The 20,712-nt window shown below is 43.2% G+C and overlaps 1 protein-coding gene across 23 annotated transcripts in view; it reads right to left on the bottom strand.

Annotated features, from left to right (window-relative positions):
• The window catches only part of ADGRL3 (adhesion G protein-coupled receptor L3), a 514,107-nt gene extending 493,402 nt beyond the window's left edge, over window positions 1-20,705 (bottom strand). For 22 of the 23 annotated variants that reach the window (XM_027652756.1, XM_027652761.1, XM_027652739.1 and 19 more), the window contains exon 1: window positions 19,949-20,705. The gene's annotated coding sequence lies outside the window, so the exon portion shown is untranslated. Of the gene's footprint in view, window positions 1-19,780 lie in introns of all 23 variants that reach the window. The other variant, XM_027652740.1, reaches the window with a different exon arrangement.
• Between the last annotated feature and the right edge of the window lie 7 nt (window positions 20,706-20,712).

Raw genomic sequence — 20,712 nt, 5'->3', positions numbered from 1 at the left:
ATCAATGACTTGAAATAAAGGGATCAAGATCAAGGGCTAACAAGTAACCCTCAATAGAACATTCTCAAACCCCTGAATCAGAATTATTCACCTCCAGCAAAGGTGGCTAAAACTTTCAAGTAATATTATCCCTTTCTTTGAAGTAACAAGTCTTACAAAATCCTTCATTGGGTCTAACACGCTTCCCTCATCCAATTATTAGGTCTGATAATTATTACCATAAAGCACAAATAATTTTTAAGTCACACTGAAGTAGACATCTGAGCAACATCTGCTTTGTTTTCATTGTTTATTTAAAATTTATTTGTTTAAATGTTCCTTAATCATTAGCTGTTATTCTGTATTTAAATACTTTGATCGTCTCTACTCTTATTTAGAGAAAGGAACATATACCATTTTACATCAACACTAAAGAACAAAGAAATCTTCCTTTAGTCCTCTAATGAGGGCAAAATCATCCAGTGGCATCGCAGATATTACACCAGCTGTTAAAAAAAAAACCTAAAGAAAACCACCTCAGCCATCAGTGTGGGACTGCTACTGAAAATCCCTATCACCAACCAATTCAAAAGTCATGGCTGTTCAAAGATTCAGTCACTTGCTTAAAAAAATTAAAATCAACAGTGTGGAGAAGAAACTAGTACCAAATAATCAGGAAAAGGGTGAGTGAATTTAGTGCTATGTATCTGCAATATTGATGGATTCAAGCATGTGCTATGCATATACAGCTCTACTTCCAAGAAGTAAGATGCAGTTCGCTCTCATGTCTTTCTTTCTCCAAATTTCTGTACAAATTGTAAAATAAATTTGCACAATGCTGAGGTTTGATTCTTAGTTTTTACTGGAATATATTAGAAACAGCTTGAAGAAAGAGAACAGAACGTGCTTTGCTTAGCAAGGTACCATACATAGGTTGAAAGAGACCATTAAGATCATCAAGTCCAACCATCCACCCAGCACTGCAACCATAACCCCTAAAGCACTAAACCATGTCACTCAGCATCAGATCCAGACATCTCCAAGGATGGTGAATCCATCACTTCCCTGGGCAACCTATCCCAATGCCAGACCACCCCAGTGAAAAATTTGTTTCCAATATTCAATCTGAATCTCCTCTGTCTCAGCTTAAGGCCATTCCCTCTGGTCCTCTCACTGCAGGCACAGCAGAAGAAAATGGCCCCCACCTCACTCCAACCTCTTTTCAGGTAGTTGTAGAGAGTGAAGAGTCCACTCATCCAAGCCACAAGCAGCCATTTTTTCTAGGAGGATGCCGTGGGAGACGGTGTCAAACACTTTACTGAAGTCCAGACAGAGCACATCTACAGCCCTCCCCTCATCCACCAAGCGGGTCACCTTGTCACAGAAGGAGATGAGGCTGGTCAAGCAGGACCCGCATTTCACAAATCCATGTTGTCTGGGCTTGATCCCCTGGTTGTCTTGTAATGGCACTCAGGATGCTCTCTTCTATAACCTTGCCCCAAACAGAGATATGGCTGTCAGACCTGTACTTCCCTGCATCATCATTCTGATCCTTCCTGTAAATAGGCACTACATTTACTAATTTCCAGTAAGTTGGAACTTCTCCAGTTAACCAGGACTGCTGGTAGATCATTGGAAGTGGTTTGGAAAGTTCTTTTGCCAGTTCCCTTAATACTCGGGGGTGGGTCCCACCAGGGCCCATAGACATGTACATGTCTAATTGGCACAGTAGGTCACTAACCATCTCTTCCTGGAGTATGGGGGCTTCACTCATCTCCCCATTATCAACTTCCAGCTCAGGGAGCTGAGTATCCTGAGGACAACTGGCCTCGATATCGAAGACTGGAGCAAAGAAGGCATTAAGTACATATCCATGTGTATATATGCTCACATTCCTACTCACACATACTCGTGTAATATATATATATGCAATGTTCAGTGTCCCCTAGAGCAAGAGACTTAGACAGCACATTGGGGACTGACCTTCAGAGCACCTATGGTTGGAAACAGAAAGGTTGGGAGAGCCTTCAATACCCCAGAGGAAACCTCACAGACATTTTGAGCAGCTCTGCTCTATCCCGCCGCTTGTGCTACTACCATGCAGCTACACAAAAATCAGCTGTAAACCACACAGGAAACTGATCCCAGGTGAAAACAGCCTAGCAGGAGCTACAAACTCAACACAGACTTTAAAATTAGAGCTTCATTTCCCAGCTTGGTTCCCCATGCAGCCACAGAAACAGATGGCAAAATGAAGAGGGTTGATTTAGGGATAGAAGGTAAGCAGTCAAAACTTGCACTGGAACATCTGTCCAAACTGCAGTTCTCAGGGACTCAAGAAAGGAGGTAGAAAAAAAAAACAAACTTTTTTTTTTGGAGTTTTGAAGAGACTAGTAGGATCTATGCATACCATACTGATAGGACATAGCTTTGTTTGATAAACCAGTAATTTGTCTGGAACCAGGAGCTTAGGGCTGCAATCTTCCCCTAACTGGCCCAGCATCCCAGTGCACCTACTCAAGGAGTGCCTCCTCACGAGTCAAGGCAGACACATCTCCCAGCATCTGCCTTTTCAGCATCTTCGCAACTTTAATGTTTCAGTCCTTGAAAGAAAAAGGGAGAGCAGAAGTGAAATTGCTCAGGTTTGCAGATCACTCCATGTTCTTGAGGAAAAAATGTCACAGAGGTACAAAAGTCCATGATGGGAGTCCCACTCAGAATACAGGACTACATGAAATCTAACAGGAGGGATCACTCATACACCATGCTCGCATTTCTTTTTGTGATATTTAAACTACATCTTGCACCAACTGAAGTGAGAGCTCCTCCAGGGCACAAGCTCTGTGAAGATCAGAGGACATTTCCATTCTTCCCCATGCACTTCCTGATAGATCACCTTTGCTATGCCATGTACCAGCTTATCATGCAGATTCACATTTAAATTGGAAATGCATTACAAGCCAAGGAGAGTAATTTCCTGGGGTGGGATTCAGCTCCTCCATCTTAAGGTATCTGCAATGTAAATGTCTCTATCTGAGTTTGGCACCTTAGGCTTCCTTTACAGTCAGTGAAGAGAAATAAGCTTTTTAGGGTGCAATTCATCTGATATATTTTAAAGGTCTAACATGAGAAGGAAAGGAATTATGCCTCAAAAGTGCCTGCCTCTTTCCATTAGACAGAAGACCAGTTCAAATTATTAGCTTGCACACAGACATCTCTGTTCAACCAGATAAACAGAATCTACCTCATCCTTCCTTAAAAAGCAAACCCAAAAGAAAATAAAACCCAACAAAACCAAAGAGAAAAGCCCGCCCAAAAAAACTCCCCACAAAATCAAATCAAAAGACTACAAAAGCCACACACACTAATTCCACAGCAAAAGCGAGGTGCAGAAGAAAAGAATAAAATTATAAAAATACCAATTAGCTAAACAAACAGGCCAGAACAATGCCTGTTTCCTGTGCACCACACTTCAGCATTGCAATAAAAGCTTGCTAATGAGCCTGTTAACTGCACAAGGCTTATTCACCAGCAGCCTACAGCAGAGACCAGCCAACAGACCATCCAACGCGTCCTGGTGGATGCCCCCCAGATGCAGCAGCATCTCTCTCTGTGCAGTTCAACCCAACTCAGTGACTGAGCAGATACCAGGAAAGCATGTAGGCTGCTAACTGGGATGCTTTTCTAGATACTCAACTGGCTTGAATAATTTTGTTTAGTTATTTCAGGAAGAAGAGAAAAAGGTAAAGTCACAAGAACGCCATACTCATCAAAAAGTAGCCAGCAGAAGCTCAAGCTATTTGGAGCCAAGGTTAGTTGTAAGGAAAAGCTAAGCATTTGTCAGGATAAAAATATACACAAGTAGGATCCAAGCATCAACCACTATTTCTGCATAAAGTAATAAATTTTTTAAAAAAGTTTTGTATCTTTGTTTCTTTCATATCCAAGGTATAACAGGTATTATTCCTGGAACACCAATTTCTAAGGCATCTCCAAAATTCACAGGCTTCAGCACACAGTGATTTTGGTGAAGTCACTATACACATGCAACTTTCCACTGGAATGTTCAAACATCATTTTCAATCAGTGATATACTTAGAACTATCTAAAGAGAAAAGACACGAAATTATAAAGGTCAGCACTGGGACTGAAGGAAGTTCTGCAGATGAATCATGGGGCACAAGGGGATTACTCTGTGCCACACGTACAACTGAACTCAATACTTCTGCTGCTTCTATCTGCAGGCAATGGTCCTGTTAATCATAACATTATAACATATATAATACATAAGAGATACCTAATAACCTGTAAGTTATTAGGTATAGGTAAAATAAAGTGATAAGAAATTGCCCTTTCTAAAGAAACTTCAATTTCCCACATATTTTAGCAATATTATGAGTCACCACTAAATCACTTCTCAAATGTGTCTCCAAATTGAACGAAAGAGATATTTGCAAGCCTCTTCAAGCAGATTCACCCTTTACTTTTCTAGGCAACCTCTTATATGACTAATGTGCAGGAAAATTCAACTCCACAACATTCAGCTCTCAATTAGAGGCTATTTTTAATTAGCTACAAACACTATATCCAAAGAGTGTATCAGCAGCAACTGGCCTGAACCAACACACAGCTTTTGAGGAAAACAAACAAAGCAAGCCCACACAAGAAAACCTCTGCTGGCCTTCATCCAAGCAAGTAAACTAAGGGACATTTCCATTTTACTTCGAAGATTTCAGAGGATTGGTCAAAGCCAAATTAATTAGGGAAAGACAGCTTCTTCTCAGCTTAAAAATGGAAACAGACTCTTTACTATACACTTACCTGATGAGTAGTACAGAGACAAGGACAACAAAATCATATTAATATGAACAAGTAGGAAATACGTTTTTAACTGGTCTGATACCCTAAAGAGTAAATAAGATGAGAATCAATCAGCACAGTGGTGAGAAAACTCAAAAGGGAAGGAGAAAATAGAAAGTCCCTTATAATCTCTCACTGCATCCAGAAAATGGAGGCAACCACAAGGCTATCTGCTCATTCTCCTCCATCAGCACATGCCAGTATCCTTTTTGCCAAGATGTAACACCAGCACCTAGAGCTGAACACCACAGTGTAAACATTGCAAGGAAACATCAAGATTTCACGTGATTTATATGTGCCTCCCAGCAGGCCTTCCCAGATGATGAAGTGCCTTGCCAGCTGCTGAAATCTCAATACCAAGACCACAGATCTGCATTAAACAAAGCGTTGCTCCTGCTGTTAGTTTGTCCCACCCTGTTGACGAACAATGTCCTCTGGATTAATTTAAATAATTGCTCCGTGTTAAAATAGCATCAGTAGATACACATTGATCATCTTTACATACCCTGGATGTCTGACGTAATGAGTCTGGAAATAGAAGTGAAGAAACTGCAAAGAAAACAGAGTACACATCCAGCTGGGAAAAGGCTGGAGTAGCCAGGAATCAGCCCCTGCTCTGCTGGAAGGGAAGACACTTGTCAGGGCACAAAAGGGTCCTCGTTTCTCTCTCAATCAACAGAAAATTAGCAAGGAGGCTGTAAAGTTAACATAATTACACAATGACCTTTGAACCTTATTACTGCATACACACACACAGGTTTAACTCATTGGCTGTCATTAGTCCCTTACTCCCTAACACAAAGCAGGTGTGTTAGGCAAAATTAAGCAAAAAAATTCAACCAGAGTAGAAAGCAAGCAATGTTGCCAACCGGAATAATTAGAATGCACTGCAACACCTTGTGCTGCCTCCAGCATGGGCGATATCCCCTTCCCTAAGTTTTGTGTAATGCCTGGCCAGGTATGTTCGCCTTGAGTCCTAGGGCGATGCTGTAAGGAGGAATTTTCTCTTCCTTGTGGCATTTTCCATAGCATTAGTTTTTGTTGATTAGAATGCTGGTACATCTGGGACCTTCAGCAAGAAATGCAGCCTCAAAGTCCACGTAAGTGTACAAAGGCCTCAAATTCTGCACAGATGAATTCCAGACAAGGAAACGGGATCATAAAATACCTCCTGGTACAGGAGCAGCACTGCACCCGTGCACCTTTGCCAAGGGCCACCACATCTCACAGGATGGGAACCATCAGTGGTGCGTTCACAGTGTGCACCAACCGAACCAGCACACCCAGCACGTGTGGCAAGTAATTTTTTTAATTTAAAAAAATTAGGTTAGCTTTAGGAGCAACAGAGTGCTAATAAAAAATGCTACCTCCTTTTTTAAACAGCCACCCTAGAAATTTTTCCATGATGGATTTTTATTCTCATTTTTGAGCCTCATTGAATGTTCAAAATTAGGTGAAATGCTATAGCTTGGCAGCATTTACTAAAAAAAAAGGTACAAAATTATTATAACAAGTAACTATGGAGTTACTCAGAGCAAGTTACTTCTGCAGAAGAGCAAATGCCAAGTAGACTTTAGTCCAGTGAATTTTCCATCTTCTTTTTCCTGACTGACTTCTAGTTTAAGCAGATCATAATGGGATCACTACTTCCTCTAGCAGGCTGTGCTTTCATACGCAAATTTCATCTCCACAGAGAACCATTTTTAAATGTTTGGGTTTTTTAAGGCTGGATTATAACCTAGCTTCCATGTAGGTACCCAAATGAGACAAGGCCTGTCTGAGCACCTCACAGAGCTCATGTCAGAGCCAAGAACACCTGTCATCCTCTGCAACCAGCAAACCCAGCTCTCCACGCCCCTACCCTTCCTCTCTGCCCACCACCACCCCAAGGGAATAATTTCATGGCAGGCAGTTTCACTGTCCTCAACGTGAACCAGCCCTGGGGACACCATCTAGGATGCTCAAGAGGACTGTGTTTGCAGTCTTTGACCCATGGCTCTGGGCTTGCTGTCTCTTCTACAAAAACAACTCATATCCAGCTGCAGATCTATGGAAGAGTCCCTTAAATGATGGTAATGATGGAAAGTATTCCTCAAATCACCTTGCAAGCAGAAATTATCCCTCAAACTCAATCAAGCATCATGGTAAAATATGCAGGGCTCACAAACACATGAATTCCTGTACTTTATACCCAGCATCACAGATGTGCATTTGGCATCTGGTGGGATTAGCTGTGCGCTAGGGTAGAAAAATATACCCATACTTAAAAGTTATCAAAAGGTCCTGAGAGCTGTCCAGCTTTTAAGAAAAACAATCACATTTTAACCAAAGAGCAGGGAAGGTGAGCAGCTGGAGCATCAAACACTGGAGGACTACTTAGCTGGCACCTCAGGATATCATTAAGGCATGGAGCTCACAATGTCTCCCAACTCCTGTAAGGAGAGGTTTTGGTTTTACCTCTAGAAGGAGAAATCACTTAATCACCATCTAACCTGATGTAAAGACAGCTGCTGTACAATGCAGGGAAGCAGCGGGGCAGATGGGGATTGATCAAAACATAGTTTTACAGGAGAAGCACTCTGGGACTCCTTTCCTTCAAAAGTGAACTTTCTCGACAAAAAAGGCCCTTTTACAGGGGAGGACTAAGCCACTCAGAAAACTCACACATCTCGCCCTAAAAGATCGCCACAGTCCACTACTGAAAAAGAAAATTTAAAATTTCTAGGTACTCAGCTTCCTTCTCAGTTTCATATCAGGAAAAGCAAGGTGTGTAATTGTGTGTCAACAGCTGAAATCCTATGCAGTTCATACGCTCCATGAAATTTTACCCCTGCACTGCATGGAAAACTATAATGAAGTTGACTGTTTTGCTGGAAAACAGATATATACCAGTGCATGTGCGACAATGTTTCAAAACTGGAAGCCCCATTTAGGATACTTTTTCCCTGATGAAGGGTCCCATGACAGCTGTGCCTAATAAGAAAGCACTGTGCTTTCAATCATCATGGTTTAACCCCAGCTGGCAACCAAGCCCCACTTGCTTGCTCCCCCCAACAGGACGGAGGAGAGAATCAATCAGAAGAGAGAAAGTGAGAAAACTCATGGGTTGAGATAAAGACATTTTGATAGGTAAAGCAAAAGCTGTGCAGGCAAGCAAAGTAAAACAAGGAATTCATTCACCACTTCCCATGGGCAGGCAGGAGTTCAGCCACACCCAGGAAAGAAGGACTCCATCACACATAATGGTTTCTTGGGAAGACAAAAAGCCATCACTCCAAAACATCCCCCACTTCCCTCATCTTCTCCTGGCTATAGAGCATGCTGAGCATGATGCCATATGGTCTGGAATATCCCTTGGGTCAGTTGGGGTCAGCTGTCCTGGCTGTGTCCCCTCCTAACTATTTGTGCACCCCCAGCCTCCTCACTGGAGGGGTGGGTGAGAGGCAGAAAATGACTTGACGCTGAGCAAGCCCTGCTCAACAGTAACTCAAATATCCCTGAATTACTGACCCTGGTTCCAGCACAAATCCCGAACACAGCACCATACCAGCTACTATGAAGAAAATTAACTCTATTCCAAGCAAAACCAGCACACCAAGGATAAAAACAAGGAAGATGAGAATATTTACCTACATTTCACATTTTCTCATTGTTGGACACAACACAAGAAGCCTGCCTTCCTTATTCATGGATTAGCCTCTTTCCCTTAGTCTCACTGTTTTGATCGAACTATTATAAACCATAGGACTGCTGAAGGGCATCAGCACTGATCCCAAGAATCAACTACCATGATTTTGTGGTTTGTTGTTTGTGGATATTTGTTTGTGGGTTTGGGTGGGTTTTTTAATACCTGCACAATCTAAGCATCTTAAAAGCTCTAGCAAAAGCATAAGACTACTGATACAGAGCTGGATATATATATATATGTGCATCACTTGATATGCCAAACCATATGCCAGCAGGGAGGTCCTGAAGCATATAAAGCTTGATCCAAAAATAATTCTTGGCAGAACTGGGGCCTGATTCTGCAACATATGATAATTTCCCTACATATACATCCTATTCTCACACCTGTGCACTTGTGTTATCTTCTCCCCCCAAACCCATCGTAACTCCCTACACTAAAAAAAAAAAAAAAAAGCCCAAACCCCAAAACACGCTGCACAGCTGTCTCACTGTCACATCTATTATTCAAGAAAGGTCTCATTGAATAAATGTCTGTTCAGAGGCTCTAAACAAATTTCATTTCTGAACACCACTGTCTGCAGCCCAGCAGGCCATTTCACTAAGATAAGATCACACATTTAATCAAACGCTTCAAAAAAGAAATACACACCGAGTTTGCTTAATAACACCAAATAATAAAAGTGCAGCGTTGGCAGCATACTAATTTTTAGTGCTCTTTCTTCTTTGAGGGTTGTCTCAATAGTCAAGGTCAACCGTACATGGGATTTCTTCTAATTAGGGCTTCTGGTAATGGTTAGACCTGCTTACACTCACTACTTAGCCATGGTTTTCTCTAAAATGAAGACATCTCTCTTTCATTTTAAATTAAATCATTGCAGCATCCCACCCAAGTGTGACACACAAAACTGCACAACACTGCTAATTCAATAGAAAACGTAAATGAAAGACAACAAAAAACACATCTTTGTGGTCAACAAGGAATCACTCCCACAAATGTCTGTGGTATAAAAGGAAAAGCAATTTACAGGAAAAAAAAACCAAAAAGTGATTATCTGTTTGGTGTTTGATTACAGCTCCTACTGCAATCCAGCAGAGACCTATTTGAGTTAGAAATTGGAAGTGGACTTGGCACCCTTAGGTCAAAATACATTTTGCCATTTATTTTATTGTAGTAGTAAGAGGAACCAGCTCAAAGAAATAGCATTACATTACTATTACAGCAAAATACATCTATATTATTACAGACTAGACTTTCATGGTATTCTTCACTAACTTGCCTGTTACTCTGGCTATTAATATTTATTTATTTACTCATTTAAGTAATCAGCTTTACCACAATGACGACTGCTGAAATAGGCTTTGCTCCTGAATTACATGAACTTGGGAGAACCCTGGACCCTCGCTGTGCTCAAGCCTGCAGCTTGAAAAGGGTCAAACAAAAGCTGGCATCCTCACCCTCACAGCCTGGCTCACGGGTTATGCTGCTCTGCCCTTCACTTGCATGGGATGAGGGAGCGATCAAGCATAAAGGTATCGGAGAAGACAACCCCCCATCTGCTGCTCCCAAATCTGAAGAAGACAAACAGCAAGGCAGCTCTCAGAGATATTCCCCATCATATCCCATTCTCCCATCCACAAACATCCCCGCAGACCCAGTGGAGGTCCAGATTCTCCCCTCGAATGGGGAAATTGCAAAGTAGTTTAGGCTGGCATAAACAACCACTTGAGTCTACTGGCAAACGCCTTTCTACATCTTTCAAACATCTCAAGTTTTACCCAAGATCTCAGCCCCCCTGCAAAAGAGCTGCTCAGGTGGGAATATCCACATGCACTTTGTGATGTGAGCCTGTATTTCTCATCAAAACAAAGATACTTGCACAGGTATAATTCCCCTGTCGCAGTGAAATGTTGTCTACCTTGACTTCAGCAAGGCTTTGGACATTCTCATAGGAAAGCTCAGGAAGTGTGCGCTGAACAAGTGGACAGTGAGATGGACTGAGAACTGGCTGACCAGCAGATCCCAGAGGGTTGGAATCAGTGGCCCAGGGTCCAGGTGGCGGCCTGTCACTAGTGGTGTCCCCCAAGGTTCAATACTGAGCTCAGCATCATTTAACTTACCATCAACGACTTGGATGAAGGGGCAGATGTCTCCCCAGCAAGTTCACTGACGGCACAAAGCTGGGGGGAGTGGCCGATACCCCAGAGGGCTGTGCAGCCCTTCAGAAGGACCTCGGCAGGTTGAAGAGATGGGCAGAGAAGAACTGTCTGAAATTCAATAAAGGCAAATGCAGGGTCCTGCACCTGGGGAGGAATAACCCCACACACCTGTACAGGCTGGAGACTGACCTTCTGGAAAGAAGCTCTGTGGAGAAGGACCTGGGCGTCCTGGCGGACAACAAGCTGTCCATGAGCCAGCTGTGTGCCCTGGTAGGCAAGAAGGCCAATGGTGTCCTGGGGTGTACTAGGAAGAGCACTGCCAGCAGGTTGAATGAGGTGATCCTGCCCCTCTACTCAGCCCTGGTGAGGTCTCACTTGCAGTGCTGTGTCCAGTTCTGGGTTCCTCAGGACAAGGGAGACATGGAGCTCCTGGAACGAGTCCAGCAGAGGGCTACAAAGATGATTAAGGGACTGGAGTATTTACAGAAAAAAATCTTTACTGTGAGGGTAGTGAGGCACTGTAACAGGTTGCACAGAGAAGGTGTGGATGCCCGAGCAGTGAGTGTTCAATGCCAGCTTGGGTGGGAAACTGAGCAACCTGGTCTGGTGGGAGGTGTCCCTGCCCATGGTAGAAGGGTTGGAACTAGATTATCTTTAAAGTCCCTTCCAACCGAAATTATTCCATGATTCCATGATTCTATTTCTCTTACTGAGATACAATAGGCTAAGAGAGTTCAGCCTTGAAAAGAGACAACTGAGAGGGCACCTCATCAATGTATATGATTACCTGAAGGGAGGGTGTCAAGAGGATGGAGCCAGGCTCTTCTTAGTAGTGCCAAGAATAGGACAAGAGGCAACGGGCAGAAACCGGTGCACAGGAAGTTCCATCTGAACGTGAGGAAGAATTTCTTTACTGTGCGGGTGACTGAGCATTGGAACAAATTGCCCAGAGAGATTGTGGACTCTCCCTCATGGGAAATATTCAAGAACTGTCTGGATGCAATCCTGTGCAATGTGCTCTAGGATGACGCTGCTTGACCATATGACCCACTCCGGTCACTTCCAACTTCTACAATTCTGTAATTTTAGCCTCTCTTTGGGAAATTGGAAATGTTGTAGAGAAAAGGGCTCCCCACTCCTGCAATCGAAATGCCTCACACAGGCTTTAGAAAGACTCATTGCAAATTGGTGACCTACTTAAGGAGATCTATAAAGTGTATTACAATTGTAATTGTGGATCCCTTGTCAAAAAGTCACAAGTTATCACTCTATGCAGTACAATTGCTATATTTCAAATGCCTATCAGGATGAATTTTACACATGATATGTATCATTTTGGAGTCATACTAAATAAAGCAGTGATTATAACATTACTGTCCTTTAAAAAAAAAATTTAAAAAGAGGGGGGGAAAAAGACACACAGCCATTCCACACACCTGCATCCATTAAAGATAATTCAAAATGACATTTTCTTGCAGAAGTCTGTGCTGTGGGAATTGCAAGTGCAGTAGTTACATCATAATTTCCCTCAGAAGGAAGTGCAATATATACACCAAACTTTCAAACTATTAAAGCCTGTGATTGCAATATCCAAAATCCAAAGGAATGACATTTTAGATTACACACACAGTTCCAACAAGGTCGGGCTAAAGCACAATGTCCAATATAGAAATCTGTGGTGTGCTGGAAACAAGAATGACTGTTCTCTGGATACTCTGGATAAGCCATGTACTACAGGATTATAAACCAGTTTTGTGCACCTCCAGATAGCCTTAACATAAAAAAATCATTCAGGATTCAATCCCAAAGTGTTTTGTTACTGTGGAAAAGAAAAGGAGGAGGAGAAAAAAAAAAACAAACCAAAAATGCAAATGAACACACAAACAAAACCGGCAAATAAGAATTCACATTACATGACAGATATATGGGTAAGAAAACTGCAGCATACATCTTGCTGAAACAAAAACACCCGAAAAACGAAAACCTGCCCCCTTTGAAGTGAGTGGTGGGAATTTGCACCATTTCAAAATCATAATGTTTCAGTCAGTAACACACGCAATGGCAGCGTGAAAGAAAAGAGGTTAACATGATCCCTGAAATCCTCCTCAACTGTCTCCATCAGTGAAGCCTAATCAAAGAGACAGCTACAATGGGTGCTTTTTTTTTTCTGTTCCCTAGCAGTCTTTGGATCAGGAGAAAGTAAAAATAAATTAAATTAAATTTAAATAAAACAATTTTTTTTTAAAGGGGAAAAAGGAGGGGGAAAAAAAGAAAGAGAAAAAAATACAGAGAGCTATTGAAAATCTCCTTACAGGGTCAGCTGTCACTGGAATGCATTTGAGTATTCAGGGTACCCACCCATGCAGAACATCAAAAACTGGGCTTGGGTCCCTCCCCTATTCTCACGGGCTTAAGCCACGGCTTGGCTTGGTTTGCAACACGGTGCTAATAGCAAGGCAGAGCAGTGCCTCTGCAGGGCTTGTAAACATCGAGACCCACCGATCAAACAGGGGCGCTGCTTCTGCTTAAGGATTCACTTATTTCCTGGTGTCCTCCAACACAACACATCGGGTTCCTTAAAAAAAACAGTCAACAGCTCAGCTGCTCCCAGAGCTGGGCTCCTTTGAGCTAAATTCCCCACCTAACCTAGATCTGCCCAAAGTTAGGTAGCATATATAGCTAACATGCCCCCAACTCACTGCTTGAAGGAAAACGTTGACATCCTCAAGAAAGCTGCAAACAGCACTTCTGCAACACAGTGATACTTCTCTTCTTCGCTCTGAGGGCAATGAAAAAAATCTCATTAAGGCAGGCCTGGGATCAGCAACTTCAGAACGGGAACAGGCTGCTACAACAAATAAGCAAGGACCAGCACTGACTCTGATAAAACATGTGGTTGCTCAGCACACCTGAAAATGTGGTTGTTTTAGTTTGGTATTGGACTACTAGCCAAGCAACTCAGTTAAAAATTTAAAACTGCAAGCCCATGCACAAGTATTTAGTTATTGTCCATCACTGGACCTACCAAAAAACAATCAGAAAATAAATAGGGAAAGTTTTTCCAGGAACAAAATAAAAAAAAAATCCCTCTATGCATCAGCACCACCATTTCACAAACAAAACTATGTATGCACACACACATACAAACAGCTGCAGGTACATATGTCTTGGGTATAGGTGCAATTCTCAGCTTGCACCTATACCCAAAATTCTTATTCACTTCCTTGAGTTTGACAAAAAAATCAGAACAGTGTCTGTTCCCCAAATCATGTTATTTATGTGTCTATTTACGTGTCTGCATATAATAAATGGATGTGCTAAGACTGCATTAGTCAGGATATTCCCGTTCCACAAAATTTAAACAGCATCTATTGTTGCAGTGTCCTCACCTCTGGAACTAGATTATTGGTTCCTGTGGAGTGGGAAAGGGACTTACTGTAAAAACTCATATATGTGGACAACGACTCTTACAAGCTACCTACTTGCTGTTGGTATAAAACAACTAAGAGTCTTATCCAAAGGTGCCAGGTTTAGACTAGACCTCTTCTCAGAACAGCACTGTGCAATGCTGGCACCTTTGTGCAGAACTTTACAGTAGGGCAATTCATGGCTAAATTTTAAGCACCACTTCTGCAAAAGCCCAGGGAGTCCTCTTTCACTTCATTTTAACTTTGCATCGCTGTAAGAAAACATTCATGTTGGTCCTTTGTATTTATGACATTTTGTTTTAAGTTCCAGAAATACATAGCTCCATTCCGAAGTTCAAAATCAATGACTTTACCTGATATAAATCAATGCAACTGCAATCAAATCAGTAAAGCTCTTACAATTAATAGTAGCAAAGCTATAACACGACCTACTCAAAACACTGCGAATAATACTTCAAAGCTGTTCCCTGACAGGTACCCACTGCAATGAATTGGAGTTGTGCTACAGACCTCTGAATCATTAGGTCTGTAGCCACTGAAATCATTCCTATGTAATTACTCACATGTTGACAAACGTGTTTTAAAAAAATAATTTAAAAAAATCCTGGCAGTGTGAGGCCATACACTAATGGATGATCTGTAAAAGTATATTGCTCTTAGGCATTTAAATGAAATGTATAGCTTCACATTGCTTAACTAGGACAGCTGCCAAACTCTTCTTTGCTTCCTTCAGAATGGTATCTATTTCATGACCCCTGAAACTGAAAGCTGTCAAGTCTCAAACAAAAGTGTCTTGATTTTAATTTTTTACTGTTTTCGGGAACACATTTTAGAAGTGTACACTTCTTTCAACTCTTCATCTTCAACAACTGCTTTGTTCAGCCTGAAATGCCACCTCTGGCAAAGACATTACAACACAATAAGTAGAAACTTGATGATGAAGCCGGGGAATAATGATACCACATCTGAGTTTCTGGAGCTTCTTTTGAGAAGATAACATATCTGAGATTCTTGAGCATCTTCCTCTCACAGGGAAGCCAAAAGTAGTGCTCCACTGACTACACTGGGAACTCCATCACAGATGCAGTGGTACCTCCCTTGAATGAGAGTGGGCCTGAAGAAGTAGAGATGAAAAGCTGAAAAAGGGAGAAAAAAAAAGGGGGAAAAAAAGACAGAAAGACAAAGGCCATTTAAAAACAGTGTAGTGCTCATGTCTCAGCCAGAGAAAAACACAGAGGTTTTAGGCAGGCTGAAAAAAATCCCACACTGAGCATTGCTTAGTTGGTAAAAAAGTGGTCCATAACACAATCAAAACAAAGTTTTCATTGCCTGAAAAGAGTAGCTACCTTGCTATAGCTACAGATGCTTGGTGCAATGACTGATAAAAATATCTGCCTCACAGGTAAAACCAGAAGGCTCTCAGAAAAGAGTGCTGAAGAAAAAGCTGTAGTGTAAAGGTGTCCTTAGAGAAGTTGTCTCAAAAATGAACACTTAGCTAACAGCTAGGAGACACATGCATTTCAGACTGCACTGTAGAGATTATCTAGTGAGGAACATAATACGAGCATTACACTGCAAACCTGGAGGCCAAAAACAGGCAATGAGATAACGTCTTAGATAGAATCACATCACAGATTTGAGTAGGAGGTGGTTTCCTTGCCATTAAAGTAGCCAGGAATTAAAAGTAGATGCTTAAAAGCAAAGTTCTCCTTCTATTTCATCAGCCTGCTCTGGGAGCTTCCATGCCAGTAGGCACCAGAATGAAATCAGGGACTGCTAGAGCATCTCAGCACCTACAGAAACAAGGACATATTCACAAGTGTCTCAAGTAGGGATTAAAGAGCCTGATATCCAGTGCTGGTGAGGATCATGACAAACATCTGGCAAGGCAGACATGACCCCAGGAGATGATGTAGTCAGAGGCCAGCATGTCAGACTGCCTTGCTGGGACAGGTATGTTCCTACAAATACACCAGAGCACAGTGAACTGATGCAAATGACACAATTTCTAGCTTTCCATCCTACAGACAACTGAAAGCACTGGCTTCAGACATAGCAGGGACTCAAGTGTGTATGTACACTCTAAATCTGGCAATGTGGTGAACTTTTCATATTCATATCCCAGCAGGAGGGCATCTACTGGATGAGAAAAGGGAAGAACTGGGAGTCCAAATGAACTACAATAAACATCGCTCCAAAACATCAATGCTCACCAAGTGCATCCCACCCCAATAAGCAGTCCCTCATCAAAAGAGGCAGGAAAAAGCATTTTTATTTTGCAGGGCTGTCCTGATGTCTCAGTATTGTCCCAAGTAGTACATCAATATTGTGATGTCTAGCTTTCACATGATCACTGCTCCAAAAAAAATTAATTTTTGAGGTGTTCTTCCAAACCTCTTGTGATGAGCAAGAATGCTCTAAGGAGTAAGAATTTTTATCAAAATCACTCCAATCACAGCGTTGGATTGTTTCCACAACCACCAAATAACATAATTACAGAAACATAATAACAGAAAAAAGTGAACTTATCTAAAGCATAGAAATCCTTGTGCCCGTCCTGCGTGCTTTTCCCTCATCCATTCCTGCTCCCTGAATTCCATCACTTTCATCAATCATTAACCCATCCTTTATACTGTGTCACGCACTAAATAGCTTTCTAGTCAATCTACACCAGTCCCAACACTATTAGTATTAAAATCTGTAATAATAAATCATCCGTTCCTAGGACTTCTCCATTTACAAAGACTTCACTCTCCTGTGTGCATCTCATTTATTCGTATTGATGATGCATACACTCATGCTCTGAATGTGAAAACCCTGACAGCACCATCAGGCCCTCCAACTGAGTGCTGTCTAAAGCTAAAGGTCATGCATATTCCTCTTCAGTCCTGGTTTACCTGCCTCTAAATATTTATTTATTTATTTATTTATTTATTTATTTATTTTTGTGACAGCCCTGCGACGCTGGGGAACACGCAGACACTCAGCTCATCAGGCAGCCGGCTGGATCCCTGTGCCTGCACCTTCACCTACAAACCTGCTTGCATTTCCCTCCCACCCAGCAAAGAGCACCGGCTTCATTTTTTGCAACAGCAGGCAGGGCAATTCATTTTGTGTTTCAGGAGCAAAAAGCAATTAATGCTTGGACAGGCAAGCCGAGCACCTCTGCCACATCAACCCCGACCGGGAGAGACGTGGTCCCCATGGCTTCATCCCAACCTGTGGGATGTATGGTCGAGCAAACAAAGGAGGGGATGGACCCGGTAGGTGCTCAGGCACGAATTTAAATTTCCTAGGCTGAGACATAAACTACTTCATCTCCGGAGGGCACCGAGAAACCAAACCCCTAGGTCCCACTGTTGTCACAAAAAACATCTGAGCGAGGACTGTAGCCTTAAACTTAATAAATACCATTAAAATCTCATTGCCCCATAAAGCAGGACTCGGCATTTTCACTGTCATCAATCTACACTGCCATTTATCTTGCTCTGGAATAAATGTTAAATTAAACATACTCTCTCCTAACCACCCCAGGAAGAAAAGGGAAAATACATATTTATTTAATAATACAAATTATACGGACCTCACAGGTCAAGACTAGCTTTATAAAACCTTCAGTCCTTCTGGAAATGAACATACCAGAGATTTGTATCGACTTTATTTTTTGCTAGCAGGTAACAAGGCAACAGTCACTTTATAGTAAACCAAGCCTAAATAAGGAAAAAGTAATCTTAAGGAGCAGGAATAGGAGCAGCCTCAACCATAACAAGGGTGACTGATTTCTGTTCCCTCAGAGCAATTGTTTTACCTTTAAGTAAAAAATACAGCTTTTTTAGGGAAAAAAAACCACAGCTTTATGGTGGAGCCCTAACCTGAACTTTATCTCTCACCATCAGTATGGGTGCACAGATTTTCTCCCTTCCTGATCCGGTATTCTCAAGTGACGACTGCTGACTTTTTGACAGCAGCCCATTTTAACCTGCAACACCTGGTTTACCCCCATAAAAAAACTCCATGAAAGAATTTTTCCTAATGAATACACAGTAGAAGCCTGTTCATATTGAGAACCCCTGGAAATGATGATAAATGAGCTCTACAAAGCACATGCTACTACTCAATACCAAGCAGGCAGCATTGGCTGTGCTCTTAAGAGACAGCATTCCACAATGAAAATGGAATTTACTTCTTTTTAACTCCAGGGAAGGTATTTTTTTTTGGTCACCTTTGAAAATTTTGATCCTACATTCTGGAATAATCAGGACTGTAACACAGAAAGCAATTGCAACCAGCAGACTACCTATCTGCCTTGTATCAAGAAACAGATGGCATTTTCACCCTTTTTCTTGCATCTCAGCCTCTGTCTAAGCAGCTGGCTGCCTGGAACCAGAACTGTGAGAGTGGAAATGGCAATAACTCCTAATGAGTGATCTAAACAGGAAAGTAAATACAATAGACACGGGTTGTTTTGGCTAAAGCAATAACGATCGCTACAGTTGACAAGCAGAGAATACATTGCTTTTGGCCATAATACGAGTTGTTTTAACTACCGCAGAGAAGAATCTCATGCCTATCAGGAAAGGGAGAGAAACAGGCTCCTTTCCTATCTCGCCATCCCTCAAGCAAAACTAAACATCTGCCTATCCACAGGGAAAGGGTGGGGGTAAAAAACCCAACTAAATGTACTGGGGGGTCAACGCTGCTGGAGGGACAACTCTGGACACAAGGCTGCTGTTGAAACTCATCCTTGAAGGCAATCCCCAAATACCCAGGGAACATCTCTGGGGCACTGTACCTACATCTTCATTAGCAATAATGGGCACCAGCTCGATGTAAGCTCCGTAGACGGGGAAACAGGAACGGGTTACTTTCTGGCTGATGGCAGGGAGCAACCACCAGCCTTATAACCGTATTTTCCAACTTATGCAGTCAAAAGATAATTGCAAGGAGAACACATAAATAAGCGAGCAAATAAACAAAGCGTTAAAAAAAAAAGCATTAAAAACGCGATTTTCTTCCTCCAGCCATACATATCGGCCCTTGTTCAAAAATCCCTCTGGCGAACGGCAATCCTATACTGTTAAGAGCCGGCAAACGCAACCTCGCAGGCAGGAGGTGGGAAGCCCTGCACATCCCTACCTACGCCGTACGTTCCGCTCTCCGGCCGCACGGGAAGGCGAAGCTCGCGCCTACCTGTAACCCGGGACCCCCGGCTGGATGCAGACCTCGACCCCACCACCCCACACCAACGAGCAGGCGACTCCCCTAGCGCACACCCCCAGTTCGGCAACATCCCCCCACCCATGCCCCCTGTTATCCAGGAAAGCGACTGCTTCTCGAGGCACCCTTCAGCAATTAAATAGAAACGTAGATCCGCGAAAGGGTGGGCACGAGGACGGGGTGGAGGGACATAATGAAACTCAGGAATTTCTCAGTGTAACACCAGCAAACCCACCGGTCCAACGCGGTGCCTTTCACAGAAAAACAGAACAGAGAGTAGCAACAAAACCTACCGGGTCCCCTCCATCTCCTCATTGCCGTTGCCACCCTAGTCGTCCACGGCCAACCAGGCTAGAGCCTACAAGGTATTTCCCAACAAGATGCACACCCCTCGTCTCCACTATCGTCCCCCCCCCTTACCATGCAGACCCAGAGAGATGCTCTCCCGTTACCTGAAGGATCCAGCCCCCCTGAAGGCAAACTACCGTTATTATGGAATAATTCAATCCAAGCGAGCGCTCAGGGCGGCCGGCACCCTTCAGCCCAACGCAACCGGGCAAGGGTGCAACTGAGGGCCAGGCAAGGGTTGGTGAGCATCCATCCGCTGGGTGGTTAGTTACCTTTATTCACCTCCGGCTCCTGAGATGCGAGTCCCCATCAGATCCTCAACAACCTGCAGCAGAGAGCTGCTGCCACAATCCAGCCATTAAAACCAGGGGTGGGAGTAGGAAGCAGACCTGGCCACAGTACCAAAGCCCCCAGCCAGAAGGAAAAGGGGAGGACGAGAAGCACGGAACGTCCCTCAAGGAAAGAAAAATGTAAAAAAGAAAAAAAAAAAAGGAAAAAACAGAAGTAGAAGTCTCTCCTTTTCTGCCGTGTTCTTCTGCTACACAAGCTTCCTCCCGGAGGACAAGGGTGTGTGGGGATGGGGGAGGCGATCGCTTCCTCCTCTTCTCCGCCGTCGCCGACCCCTCTGGACGAAAGCTCCGCTCCGATTTACCTCCTCCAGGTGGGCAACTTCAGAGCAAGGTGATGTCTCCGGAGCCGGCACCACCGGCCAGGCGATTCGGATGCGGCAGAGTCATTGCCTGTGCTGCTGCTGCTGCTGCCGCCTCTGCTGCTGCTGCTGCTGCTGCTGGGGAAGAACAGCCGCTGCCGAAGAGACCACCAAAAAAAAAAAAATAAAAAAGGAGAGAAATCTTCCACCATCCCCCTTTCTCTCTCTCCCCTCCAGCACCAGCCGCTCTTCGCATCCGCTCCCCTGCCCGCGGCCCCTCGCTCCGCCGGGGCTGGGGGACACAAAGGCGCCCGCGCGGAGGGAGGCGGGTGGTCCTCAGCCCCCCGCGCTCCGCCGACACCCCGGATCCTTCCTCCTCCTCCTCCT

This window comes from Corapipo altera, unplaced genomic scaffold, assembly GCF_003945725.1.
Source record: "Corapipo altera isolate COAL_440 unplaced genomic scaffold, ASM394572v1 69, whole genome shotgun sequence".
NCBI classification, from domain to species: Eukaryota; Metazoa; Chordata; class Aves; order Passeriformes; family Pipridae; genus Corapipo; species Corapipo altera.
The sequence above is the reverse complement of the archived record's forward strand: the minus strand, read 5'-3'. Positions and strand labels throughout refer to the sequence as shown.